At 42.8% G+C, this 13,985-nt stretch overlaps 1 protein-coding gene across 2 annotated transcripts in view; it reads left to right on the top strand.

Moving 5' to 3' along the window:
• LOC124777517 (sialin-like) overlaps positions 1-13,985 on the top strand; it is a 433,945-nt gene that overhangs the window by 183,918 nt on the left and 236,042 nt on the right. Inside the window, exon 1 of one of the 2 annotated variants that reach the window (XM_047252963.1) lies at positions 13,610-13,701. The exons of the other annotated variant lie outside the window; for it this stretch is intronic. The gene's annotated coding sequence lies outside the window, so the exon portion shown is untranslated. Of the gene's footprint in view, positions 1-13,609; positions 13,702-13,985 lie in introns of those variants that run through there. 2 annotated transcript variants of the gene reach the window in all.

Genomic DNA, 13,985 nt, shown 5'->3' with positions numbered 1-13,985 from the left:
TACTGGGAAAGGTAAAATTGTCAGAGAGTGTGCAGGAGTGGTGGAAAATAAATGGTGCTGTTATCAGGAAGACCAGGGAGGAAGTGTTTGGGTTAACATCTGGGAGAGGGGTGCCAAAAGATAAGGAAGCATGGTGGTGGAATGAAGAGGTGCAGAAGGTTGTGAAGGAAAAGAAACGCTAAGAGGAAGTGAGATATGTCCGGAAGTGCTGAGGATGGGCAAGCATACTAAAGTGCAAAGAAGCAGGCAATACGAGCCGTGGCTAAAGCTAAAGCTGAATCAGTAAGGGAGGCACACGAACAACTACAGAAAAATCAGGATGTGAGACAACTGATACGGATAGGTAAATCAAGAGATAAAGCTTCTAAGGATCTAACAGCAATAAAACAAATGAAAGATGAAACAGGAATAATTCTGCATGACCATGGAAAAATAATCCAAAGGTGGTTGAATTATTTTGAGAAATTACTGAATGAAGAAAATGTAAGAGTGAAAACTGAAGAAGGAGGGGCAAACGAAGGATTAACGATGGATATAAGTAGAGATGAAGTCGAACGGGCAGTTGAAAAGACGAAAAGATGAAAAATGGGAAGGCAGTTGGCCCAGACCAGATCCCCGTTGAGGAAGGGAAGTGTCTCGGTAAAAAGGAAATTGAGCTCTTTTGGGATTTAGTGAAGAAGATTTGGCGACAGGAGGAGATGCCATACGAGAGGAGAACTAGTGTACTGATCCCAATATTTAAGGGGAAAGATGATGTGCAGGATTGCAGTAACTATAGAGGTATTAAACTGATGGTACATACAATGAAAATTTGGGAAAGAGTTATAGAAGCAAGATTACGCAAGGAGACTGTGGTGTGTGAAGAACAGTTTGGGTTCATGCCTGGAAGAGGAACGACTGATGCAATACATGTTTTAAGGCGGATAGTGGAGAGACACGGGGAGCTACAAGCCGATCTACATATGGCTTTAATTGATTTGGAAAAAGCATATGACAGAGTCCCAAGGGACGAAATATGGAGAAGCATGAGAGAGCAGTGCGTGCCAGAGAAGTATGGGAGGCTAGTGAAGACAATGTACAGAGGAGCAATGACACAGCTGAGAAGTAGTGTGGGCATGACAAAATTGTTTCCAATAAAAGTAGGGTTACATCAAGGGTCTGCGCTAAGTCCCTACCTCTTTGACCTGATTATGGATGTGCTGGCGAAAGATGTGAAGAAGGAAACGCCGTGGAATATGATGTTTGCGGATGATGTGGTTCTTTGTGAGCAGAGCACCGACAGACTTGAGGAAAAGCTGGAGGATTGGAGGTAGGCACTATAAGAAAGAGGGATGAAAATTAGCAGGACAAAGTCAGAATATTTAGCACTGAAGGATGTGCAGATGAGGTCATGCAAGATCCAGGATGATGAGCTGAAATCGTTCTGCAAATTTAAATACCTGCGGTCGTACATACAGAGGGACAGAGGACTGGAAACCGAAATACCACACAGAATAAATTGCGGTTGGAACAACTGGAGGAAAATGAGTGGAATGTTGAGAGACAAGAAGGTGAGCATTGGGTTGAAAGGGAAAGTGTACAAGTCGGTGGTAAGGCCTGCTATGATATACGGGGCAGAGACATGGCCAATCACAGTAGCCCAGGAAAGGAAGATGGAAGTGGCGGAAATGAGGATGCTGAGATGGATGTGTGGGGTAACAAGGAAGGACAGAATTAGAAATAAATTTGTTAGAGGAGCTATGAAAGTGGGACCCATGGGGAAAAAGATACAAGAGAGCAGACTAAGGTGGTACAGACACTTACAGAGAAAAGGGGAAGAGTATATTGGAAACAGAATTGATGATATAAAGATTGAAGGAGCGAGAAGGAGAGGAAGACCGAAGATGAGGTGGAAGGATAAGATATCCGGGGACCTAAGGGAGAAAGGATGGAAGAAGGAAGAGGCAATGGATAATTATGGAGGAGAAGGATCCAGAAGAGCAACGCCGACCCTACGTGACGTGGAACAAGACGACGATAAAGAAGAAGAATAAAATCGTCACCAGACTTTTTTTCCGGTCCCGCTTTTCTGTGGATGTAACTGAGTGGTCAGCACGGCTGGCTGCCATGCGGGAGACGCGAATTCGACAACCGCTACTGCCAGGGTTTCTTCCTTGGTGTGAGGATTGGAATGGGATGCACTCGGCCTCGTGATGCCAGCTGAGGAGCTACTTGACGGAGAGTAGCGGCACCAGATCACATAAACTGGCAACGACTGGGAGATCGGTGTACTGACCCCACGCCTTCCACACTACATAAGTGACGTCATTTGCGGAGGATGACACGGCGGTCGGCCGGTACCGGTCGGTCCACTAGGACCTGTGGACGGAGTTTGTTTTTAGCCCAGTTGCTTGATTCAACGATACTCCAGTCTTCGCTTCAAGTTGTACATTAGCTGTGTATAAAAATTGCAGTATTTGTTACAGCAATTGTCGGACTCACCCTACCACTTGAAATGAGAAGTAAACATCTGTCAGAAATATACGAGGTGCAACAATAAAGTAATGAGACTGACGTGAAAAAAATATTGCTTACCGTTTTAGTCAATTTTAGTATTGTCTCCGTCAAAGTAGTTCCCTTCTGACTGCACACACTTTTTCCAGCACTTCTGCCTTGATGGTAACATTTCTGGAACTCATCTTCTGTAATATCCTCCAAGACCCTCGTCACAGTTTTTTGGAAATCTTGTGTTGTTTGAAAATGGTGTGCCTTGACCGCCGTTTTGACTCTTGGGAATAGAAAAAAGTCTCACAGAGCGATATCTGGTGAATAAGGTGGCTGTGGTAGTACTGAAATTTGTTTTGAGGTTAAAAATTGCTGTACTGACAGAGCAGTATGGGATGGCGCATTTCTCATACCAAGATCTTCAGTTATCATTAGACGAACCGTTTCTCTATTGATGTTCAGGTCTTCTGCAATCATTTTCACGGATAATCTTGGATCAGATCGTACGAGTTCACGCACCCTGGCCAAGTTGACATCTGTCCATGAGGTTGATGATCGTCCACTGCGCTCTTCATCTTCAACATTCGTTCTGCCTTCACTAAACATTTTATGCCAACGGAAAACTTGAGCTCTTGATATAACCTCCTCTCCAAAAGCTTTCTGAAGCTTACCGTAAGTTGTCGTCATGTTTTCACCCAATTTAACGCAAAAAGAAATGGCATACCCTTGCGCAATATTATGCGGTTCCATTTCCATGTCGAGAGATACAAACACGTGTTAACTTAATACAGCACAACTCACAACTGAGCAGTTGCATAGATGTGCCACTTGGACTAGAAGCAGCTTATAGACCATGGTCAAAGATATTGTGCCTATGCAAGCCTGCAGGGTTGCCACATCTTGCAAAGAAAGTCAGTCTCATTACTTTATTGTCGCACCTCGTAGGTCTTGTCAGTGAATTTGCTCAGCTGATATCATGGGATGATTTCACCACTTAATCGTGACAGCTTTCTGAAATAATGTAACTTGCTTTCATTATCTTTAAGGCCATTCCTTATCAGTAATAAGGCATTAATTTTTGCTGTGTGCTTATACCCAGACCTCCTGTTGCGGAGGAAAAATTTAATCGTCGAAAAGATTCTTCGAACTGAACCGTACTCCTCACAATTTTGTTCGGAAATCTACCAATATTAAGCGTCTTTTTACGAAACAATCTGTACACTCGTGTGGCAGCAGCAGTGATCATTTCGCTGTGCAAACTGATGGTAGTCCCCAGCTCATAATTTGCTGTTGTATGACTGACATGCTCGAATAAATATTCAATACATTCATACAGAAATATAGTAAAGTATAATTTTATTCTTCATGCCCATTATCTCGTGCGTAGCCACATTTTTAATGTAACCTCTGCTCTTTACACAGTTTGTACGTATTTAGATTGATGACGTAGAGTTATTGCCGACAAATTTTGTCTGCGGTCAAAACGTGGAGTGTTATCATTGCTCGGTTTAATTTATAAGGAGCTTAACAGCCACGGATAAACTACCAAGAGAAGCCAATAATCTTGAACTTTGACAGGTGACGCAAAGCCGATCAGAGGCACAAAATCTTGAGAGGCGCTCTGAAATACTCATGTAGTGCTGAGAACTTAATAGTGTAGATCGTAACGAGATAAGAGAGTTTGCAGAAAACTGGTTACTGTATACACAGTAGAGCCCATTATGTAAGTTGAAATCGCAGACATTTCACAATATTGCTGTTATCTTTGAAATGTGTTATTGAAAGAAAAAAACGTACAAACGACCAGCCAGAAAACATTAGCAGCCTGTAAAGATCGACAAATAGATATAAATATAAATTAATGTGAAGCTGTTCACTTCACAAAATGTAAAAATGAACTAGGCGTTATTAATGCGAGTAGAATAGTCATGTCATATAAATGGCTAAGAGTAATGATACGTAGCTCATATGAAGTTTAACTGCTGTGTAGGCATAGTCGATTACAGCAGGTAACTACTCAGAACTGAAGGAGAGCCCCTAATTACTTCTTACGCAGAATTTGGGAATTCGACTAGAGTAGATCCCAGTGTCCAAGCGAGACATCCCTGTTGTGCAGCCGTTAGTGTCCATAACATAAACTTCTCGACGTATCGCTTTGTGGCAGCGATTTGTAAGCTTTGCTGTTTCTTGTTCTACTGGTGTGCGCACAGCTCTGCCACAGATGCTGTCTTCAAAGGTGTTACTGACACGTACAATTCCTGGAAGGTCAGCATTCCGGCGGTGGTGAAAGAATATTGCTGTAGAACTCGTAGACCGAGAGATTTCAGGCAGTAGCTTTCGCCTGTGGACCACGTCTAGCTGCTTCTGGCTTGCAGCTTGCTGCCCGCAGTTTAGCTAAACAAACATTAATGTGATCCTTAGAGAACCAACATTAACTACCACTCTTTATTTAATGGGAGTAAATTGCAGAACTTGAGGATCTTAAGATGGGTTAATGAGTTAGAGTGGGAATTAAGTTGCATCTGATAGGATGTACATGTACGGGTATTACAGTTGATGTGCGGTGAAAAACGAAGACTAAATACAAGTAAAATATCGACATATGTTTTCTCAAAGAGAAAGAGGAAAGGATTTTAGATGTAGCTTTGCGGTAGACAAGAAAATTAAGAAAAAATTACTATTAAAGGTATTGTAAAAATTGGCCTCAATACAAATTACTTGTTTTAGAAATAAATAAATAAAAGATAACGAAAATGATTCAACTCTGTAAACCAATATGCTAGATTCTCACGATGAGATGGAATAACTGTAAAAACAATGACAGAAACTTAGGGTAAATCTTGGTACAAGTTGATAATGCGCGATATTAATGCAAAAATTGTGCCAAAACTAAAGAATGATTCTGTTGTGAGAAACTGGGTATGATGTCAGAAATGACAGAGGTGACACGTTCACAAAATTTGCCGAGACAAACAATGTGCTTGTCCTTAACATGTACCTCCAGAAGAAAACAAATAGAAAATACCATACAGAATTAAAAACCAAGTTAACTCTTTGACCAAATAATAAAGATATTGTGTTGGACTCTACTCTCCTATACCAATTTCAAATTTAAAGTGATCATAAACTAGTAAGCAGCTTTTTAGATTAGGCGACTCTGCATCTCATTCAGGTAACGCTGGCTGTGGGAAACCCAGTAGTATAAGTGTAATATCCAAAGAAATCCACTCAACAGGTGAGTGTTAAAATCCTGTTAACTGCCGAAGCATTAGCACCAAAATGACAGAGTTTGAAGCTCCCCTAAGCAGCAGTGAAGCTCACAGAAACGTGGATAAAATAAAAAGTTTACGGTTGTGAGATTTTTGGGAAAATTTAAGCATATACCGAAAGGATAATCTTAACTGGGACTGGAGGTGGTGTATTGGTCGCAGTAGACAAGAAACTCAAATCCGCCGAGATAGAAATTGAAGTTGCATGCGAACTTCAGAGAAAACCTAATTTCGCTTCTACGAAAGTTCCCTAATCATACTGTAATTATCGGAGGAGTCTTTAACCATCCAACAGTGTGTTGTGATATATATAGTTTTGTTTTATTAGTGACAGGCGTGATAAGACATCCTGTGAAACATTTCTTGTCAGAAAACTATTTAGAGCAGATAGTTAGGAACCTCACCATGTCCATATCGAAACTGGTATCAGCGACCGTGACGCAGTTGTGGTAACGATGATTACCATAGTACAAAGGACAACTAAAACAAGCAAACAGATGTTCAAGTTCAGTAAACAAGATAAAAAAACCGGTACTGTCATGTCTCAGTGAGGGACTTGAAACTTTGTACAGGGCAGAAGCACATAGAGGAACTATTGCTCAAGTTTAAAAGAATAGTGAAATTTCTTTATTTAAATGTGTGAATCTGTACTTAAATTGCTGAATGACTGAGAAGATGAAACTTCTACGTTATTTGATTCTGAAACAGCTGAGTAAAACTGAACGTACTGAGCCTACTTTCTCTTTACTTTTTCTTATCATGTCAACACTGACCAACAATATTCTAGCGCAACGTAATGTGACTGCTCAAAAAAATTACAACCTGACTTCAAATAATTAATACAAAAGAATGGTCCTGAATAAGAAGCAATCCTGACAATAACCTATACACTTCATTAAGCACTTACCTCACAAAAATCTTAATTACGCGAACTACTGCAATACAGCGAGCGTCAAATACTGCCAGCTAAATAAAAGATTCTAACTACTAAAGCCAATAACTACTAATAGTCATGTGGTTAGCAGAGGAAAGAGTTTGTTGCAAAGCAAATAATGTATTTTTTACCTTAATAATGTGACATCCAGTTCAAACACGAATATAAATCGTCATTGACATCCAGTACAAAGATATATAATCACGAATAATTTGCAGTCTCCAAGTCGGATACTTCCAGCCTACGCTAACACTTGAGACCTCTACCCTCCATCAATGCTAACTTCTCACATTTAACATCCATCACTGCTGGCTGTTCACCTCCAACTACCCAACAGTACTTCATCTGGCGACCAACTTCCAACAACCGAGTCCGACCAGCCACAGAGTCTCCTACAAAGTGCAGACCCAATGCAAAGCGCTACACAGCGCTGCCAACACAGAAGCAGCCCACTTACAATAGTTGACCATGCGCTCAATAAATATGTACCCAGTAGAACGGTTGGTGATGGGAGGTACCCCCCATGGTATAAAGTTGCTGTAAAGAACCTTCTAAAGAAACAGAGGCTACTGCGTAATAGGTGTAAAATGAAGCATAGGACTATAGACAGAGACGAATAGACAGCGTTTGGCCATCAGGAAAGCATTGCGTGAATCCTTCAATGACTACCGTAGCAGCACACTGTTAGGTCACGTTTCAGAAAACCCAAAGAAATTCTGGTCGTATGTGAAGGCTGTTAGTGGCACCAAATTTAGTGTCCAGACACTCGTGGACGAGGTAAGAACTGAAACTGTGGATAGCAAAACAAAAACGGAAGTGCTTAACTTCGTTTTCAAATGTTCCTTTACAAAGGCAATCCGGGAGTATTGCTTCAGTTTAATTCTCGTACCACTGGAAAGATGAGTGAAACAGATATGTGTCCCATTGAGAAACAGCTAAAATCGTTAAAACTGAACAAATCTCCACGGCCGGATGAAATCCCTATCAGATTCTCTACCCAATTTGCAGCTGGGTTAGCCCCTCTGTTAACTATAATCTGTCGAAGAGCCCTTGAATAAAAAACCTTGCCCAGTAGTCCGAAGAAAATGCAAGTCACACATGTAAAGAAGAAGGGCAACAGAAGCTATCCACAGAACTGCCGTCCAGTACCCTTGACATCCATATGTTGTAAAATGTTAGAACATATTCTGAGCTTACACACAATGAGGTATCTCGAATAGAACGACCTCTTCTGTGCCAACCAGCACGAATTTCGAAAATATCGGTCATGTGAAACCCAACTCGCATATTCTCACACGACATACTGAAAGCCATGATCAAGGCAGTCAGGTAGATACATTATTTTTCGATTTCCGAAAAGTATTTGACTCAGTACCACATCTAAACTTATCAAAAGTATGATAGTATGGTATCATGTGAAATTTGTGAACAGACTGAGGATTTCCTGGTAGGGGGGGGACGCAGCATATTATCTCGCACGGAGAGGCACCCACAGATGTAGAGGTAACCTCGGGTGCACCCCAGGGAAGTGTGTTGGGTCCCTTGCTATTCACGTTATGTCTTAATGACCTAGCGGATATTATTTACAGTAACCTCAAACTTTTCGCAGACAATGCGGTTATCTGTAATGAAGTACGGTCTGAAAGAAACTGCACCAAGTTCAGTCACGTGATAATAAGATTTCAAAGTGGTGCAACTTGCTGCAAGTGTTCAGAATTGTAAATTTGTCCACTTCACAAAACGAAGAAAGGTAGTATCCTATGACTATTATATCACTGAGTCACAATTTGAATCAGTAAATGCATACAAATACGTGGGTGCCATACTTTGTAGGAACATGAAATGGAACCATCACATCGGCTCAGTCGTGGCTAGAGCAGGTGGCAGGCTTTGGTTTATTGGTAGAATACTAGGGAAATGCAATCTCTACTAAGGAAACCGCTTACATATCATTCGTGCGACCCACCGTAGAATACTGCTCAAGTATCAGATAGGAGCTATTGTACATTTACAGAGAAGGGCAGCACGAATGCCACAGGTTTGTTTAACCTGAGGGACAGAGATGTTAAAAAAACTAAACTGGCAGACTCGTGAAGACAGATGTAAACTGTTCGAGGAAGCCTACTTACAAAGTTTCAGGAACTGGCTTTGAATGATGACTCTAGGATCCTATAGGGATCGTGAGAACAAGATCAGACTTATTGCAGCACGCACAGATATGTAAAAAAATCATTCTTCCTGCGCTCATTCTTCCTGCGCTACATACGTGAATGGAACTAGAAAAAGCCCGAATAATTGGTACAATGGGTCGTACCCTCTACCATGCACTTCACAGTTGTTTGCAGAATAGGGATATAGTTGCATAGTAAAAACAGACAGTGCGAGAAAGAAACAAACTCATCGGACAGGGCGTCCTAACTGTAGATTACGAGAAATTATTTAAGAATATGGAGGCAGGCCTACAGGAGATTAAATGAAGCGAGACATGCAGACGTAGCCGGAAGGTGCAGATATTTAACAAATGTAAGTGTGCAAAATAGCAAAAGGTGTAGCAGGTAGAAAGGAAGCCAACCAAATCTCACGTGGAACTAGGCCAAGACCGTAATCTATTACAGCAGATATGGCTTTACTTGGAGCAAAATTGATATAAAGAGGGGCTTTCAAAATTGTTCACAAAAAATCTGCGGAGGAAGACTATTTCCTCGGACTGCTTTCTTTAATCATAAAAAAGGATACAAACGAGAAGTAAAAAAAAAACTATAAACCTGCCACCCTCCTCTCTGAAGTATACGAGATATTCACTAAAATTATCAACAGCAACACTGAGAAAACCTTGGCTTTTAATCGAGCAGGTGAAAAATCTGGTTTGAAAAATGGATACAGCCCGGTGGATAATTTTCAAGCCATAAAAGAAATCATAGAATAGCGCAGCGTGGATGAATAACCACATTACCCACAATTCTGAGAAAGCTTTTGAGAGTTTCGACAAAATTTGTATCAACAGTCGTTTTTAAGCAGTGCGTCGATTCAACGTATGTTGTGTATTTCCTCTGGGATGTACAGAGCAACTATAAATGATTTATTCATTTTTAAATTTTCATTTTCTGAAGTATTAAATGTACAAAAATGATTGATGCATGAATAGAACCATACACTAACGGAGTTTTCTTTGAGCCCACTAGCTGGTTTTAATGGTTAAGAGTGCAGTGCCTTGACAAAATGGCGACAAAGCAAGAAAAGAATTTTGTGAGTTGGGACATACGAGATGTTTCTGTTGCTACGGTGCAGTGAGCATTCAAAAAGAATTATCGAAAAGAACCTCCATGTAAACAGAAAGGTACCGGTCGACAGAGAGTGCCAAATGCAATCATGGAGAGACTGAACAAAGTTTTGTACGCGGTCCAAAAAAATCAACGATCCGCACAAGCCACGAACTTGGTTAATGCAACAAACTGTGTGAAAAATTTTGCGACGAATGTTACATTTCAAACTGGACCTTCTGCAGCTCGTGCAACAATCGAAACCGGTAGATTATGGCCTGCGCCTTCGATTTCACATTACAATGCAGGAAGTCCTTCAGGATCAATATTTTGCCTCCAAGCTGATATCCAGCGATGAAGCTACCTTCCATTTCTCTCTAAACGTTAATCCCCACTACGTGAGTGTTTGTGGCACTGAAAGTCCTCATGAAATTGTGGACGAGATTCTCCGGAAGTTACTGTTTCCTTTGCAGTGCCTCAGACTATGGGGCCGTTTTTCTTCTGTGAGAAGACTGTGACGGGTGCGTCTTACCTTGATATGTTGCTAATTCCGAGAATCTCATCTTCCATCAAGACGAGGCACCCACTCATTGGAGCATCAATTTTCCTCGATACCTATACGACGCATTTCCGCATCGCTAGATTGGGCCTAGTGTGAAGATGATTTTCCTCTCTTCCCATGGCCCCCCATGTCAAATGGCTCTGAACACTATGGGACTCAACTGCTGAGGTCATTAGTCCCCTAGGACTTAGAACTAGTTAAACCTAACTAACCTAAGGACATCACAAACATCCATGCCCGAGGCAGGATTCGAACCTGCGACCGTAGTGGTCTTGCGGTTCCAGACTGCGGCGCCTTTAACCGAACGGCCACTTCGGCCGGCACCCCGCATGTCACCTGACCTTTACAGCTTGTGGCTTTTCCCTTTGATGGTACATTAAGGACCGTGTTTACGTACCACTACTGCCAAGAATACTGGTACAGCTCAAAGAATGCATCGACGCTGCTATGATGACCATTGACAGGTTGTTGATACATAAGATGTGGAACAAACTTGACTATTGCCAGGATGTGTTGTATGACCAGGGAAGCACTCGTAGAACATTTGTAGAGTGTAAAATGACAACTTTAAGTTTATGGTTCTGTGCATACATCAGTCATGCTTGTAACTTATAATACTTTGGAAAATATAGAGCTTTGGAAACGAATGAATTATTTACAGTAGCCTGTAGTTTGAGATGTCTATGGTCAAGGGTTATATTTGTGTAATTATCAGACCTGAAGGAATATATACGGCCTACATTAAGTCTTCCCCTCAGGTGACAGTCTTTTTTTTATCACAATTGGGATATAAAGTACACTCTACATCTCAAGAGGTATTCTCGTAATTATAATTCAAAGCACTTTTTTCTCGTAGAGGACGTGATGGTGACTATTTGAGGTAGAATTATTGAAGATGAATGGAAGACCTAGCTGTTGCATTCTTAAAAAAAAATACAATGCACATTTCAAGGAAATAGCATACAACACGCTAGTGCGAAAGTTCTAGAGTATGGTTCCAGTTTGAGGAGTCCTTATCAGGCAGGCGTGACGACAGACCTCCAACGAATCCCAAGGTTCGCTACTAGGACCATAACAAATTGGTTTAGCCCATTTGAAAGTGTAACAGAAATACTTTGGGAACTTAAATGAGTAGCCTTGGTAGAAAGACATTCTCGCGAACCCTTGTTCGATGCACTGAAAGAACGTGTATTCGACAGACGGTGCCACCATTGTTCTGCCACCAAATAAATATGGAATACTAGCTGAGTACCCGGCATTGCCCAGGTATGTATTTACTGCAGTCTTCGATTAGTCATGTCATCCTTCACCCTCTCTCTGCCCATCTCTTCCTTTAGGCCCTCTCGTCCATCTCCTCCCTTTCTATGTCCTCCACCCACACCCCAACAAAGGTCCATCTACTTGTCCCCCTCTTTCTGTCCGTCTGTTCCTCCGCCTCTATACATCTCAACCTACCGCTCTCTTTATCCATTTGCACCTCCCCCTCTTTCCATCTGCACCCCCCCCTCTTTCCATCTGCACCTCCCCCTCTTTCCATCTGCACCTCCGCCTCTATCCATCTCCTCCTCCCCCTCTCTGTCCATCTTCTCCTCCCCCTCTGTCCATCTGCTCCTCCCTCTCTATCCAGCTGCTCCTTCCCACTCTGTCCATCTTCTCATTCTCCCCCCACCTCTAATTCCATCTCCTCTTCCTCCCCCCCCTCCTCTGTAATGCCATCTCATCCTCTCCCTGTCTGTCAGTCTTCTCCCCTCTAAACCCGTTCATCTCCTGCTCTTCCCTTTATCATCCATTTTGCCTCTCCCCCTCTCTGTTCAAGTCCTCCTCTATCTCTCCCACCCCTGCATGTCCATCTCCTCCTCTCCCCTATCAGTGTCCATGTCCTATTCCCCCCCCCCTTCTGTCTGTCCATCTCCTCCTCCCTCTTCTCTCTGCACATTAACATCCTCACCCCAATAGGGGAGAGGTAGTTCTTACCCCTACAGTATGTTTTTCCAGATCGTAACTAGCACGTGTACCAAATTTGGAAAATAATTGCAGGGGCTTAGCATCAGCTTTTTAACTGTGGCTTTGCCTGCGTTCGTACATGTAAAATATATTTCAAATACATTTAACATACTTGTAGCCGTATTTCACCTCTCTCTGTAGCAAACTTAACCATGCAGTTTAGTTTTCACGGAGCTCAATGTTTATGACGTCATATCTCCTGAATTATGAGTCTTACAGTGACAGAAATTTTATTGTATATTCAGTGTCGCGAATACAATTAGTAGTAAAGAAATAATAAATTAAAATGTCATGGTTCATGCAGCAGTTTTACTGCACTAACAGCAGGAATGTAGCAAGCAATAACCATTTTCTCTCTCATCACTTTGTGGGGGTTGTCAGAAAAAGTATCGTAAAGGTTTGAAATCATGTCTAAAGTTTGTTTCAAGTTCCAGGCGCTACAGTCTGGAACCGCGCGACCGCTACGGTCGCAGGTTCGAATCCTGTTCGGGCATGGATGTGTGTGATGCCCTTAGGTTAGGTTTAAGTAGTTCTAAGTTCTAGGGACTGATGACCACTGCAGTTAAGTCCCATAGTGCTCAGAGCCATTTCAACCATTTGAACTGAATGAAGTATGGGTATTCGCGCATCGTGGACTACACTGCTTATCCACTATCCACCCCGACCCCTTTGATAGGAAGGTAGTTCTTTACGCCCACAGCGATTCTTTGAAGACGGTAAGTGAAATGTGTACCAAGTTTGATCGAAATCGATCCAGTGGTTTAGGAGGAGTATATACATCCATGGATGTTTATAATACGCAACATAATACGCGAACATTTACAGTTTTGACGTGCGTAGAAGCGAAGGGAAAGAATATGTGATTGCATAACAATCCAGGGGTGCTAGTAATGCGTTGAGCCACGTGCTGGCGGCGCCCGTGGTGCGCCCTGCGGAGGCTGAGTCACGGCGCGGCGCGGCGCGCTGAGTCCGCGGGCTGCCCCGCCGCACCGCGATAACGCGAGTGGGGGCCGAGTCCGCACTCACGTGTGCCGCCGCAGTCGCGTGCCTGCGTAACCTCCGGCACTGACCAGCAGCCGACGCCGCTCAGTGCGTCCACACACTCGCTGCCGAGCGGACTCCCGACACGCGCCAGCCGCCCGCCGCGCCACTGTGCACTACAGCCGCTCGCCGCTGCCTCCGCCTCAGGTAACCGCTGCGTCGCGGCGGCGCAACAGTTGCTACCTACCAGGGAGCGCTCGCACGTCGGTGCGTACTGATCAGAGTGTTGGGATGTATACCGTTAGGCACTTGAAACTTGCTCTCTGTCACCGTCAGGGCTGACAGAGACCTGAGAGCGAATGGTACCTTACTTCTTACGACTCTGGCCTTCCATTGGCGAAGTTACGCGTTGCCAGTGTCTGAATGCCGAAACGTTCCGTTATTCATTGTGCGTTTAAATATTTATCCGCAACTTATAAAGTGTCTTTTCT

The sequence above is a fragment of the Schistocerca piceifrons genome, chromosome 2, assembly GCF_021461385.2.
Source record: "Schistocerca piceifrons isolate TAMUIC-IGC-003096 chromosome 2, iqSchPice1.1, whole genome shotgun sequence".
In the NCBI taxonomy this organism is placed as follows: Eukaryota; Metazoa; Arthropoda; class Insecta; order Orthoptera; family Acrididae; genus Schistocerca; species Schistocerca piceifrons.
Note: the sequence above shows the minus strand (reverse complement) of the source record. Positions and strands in the feature narration are given on the sequence as shown.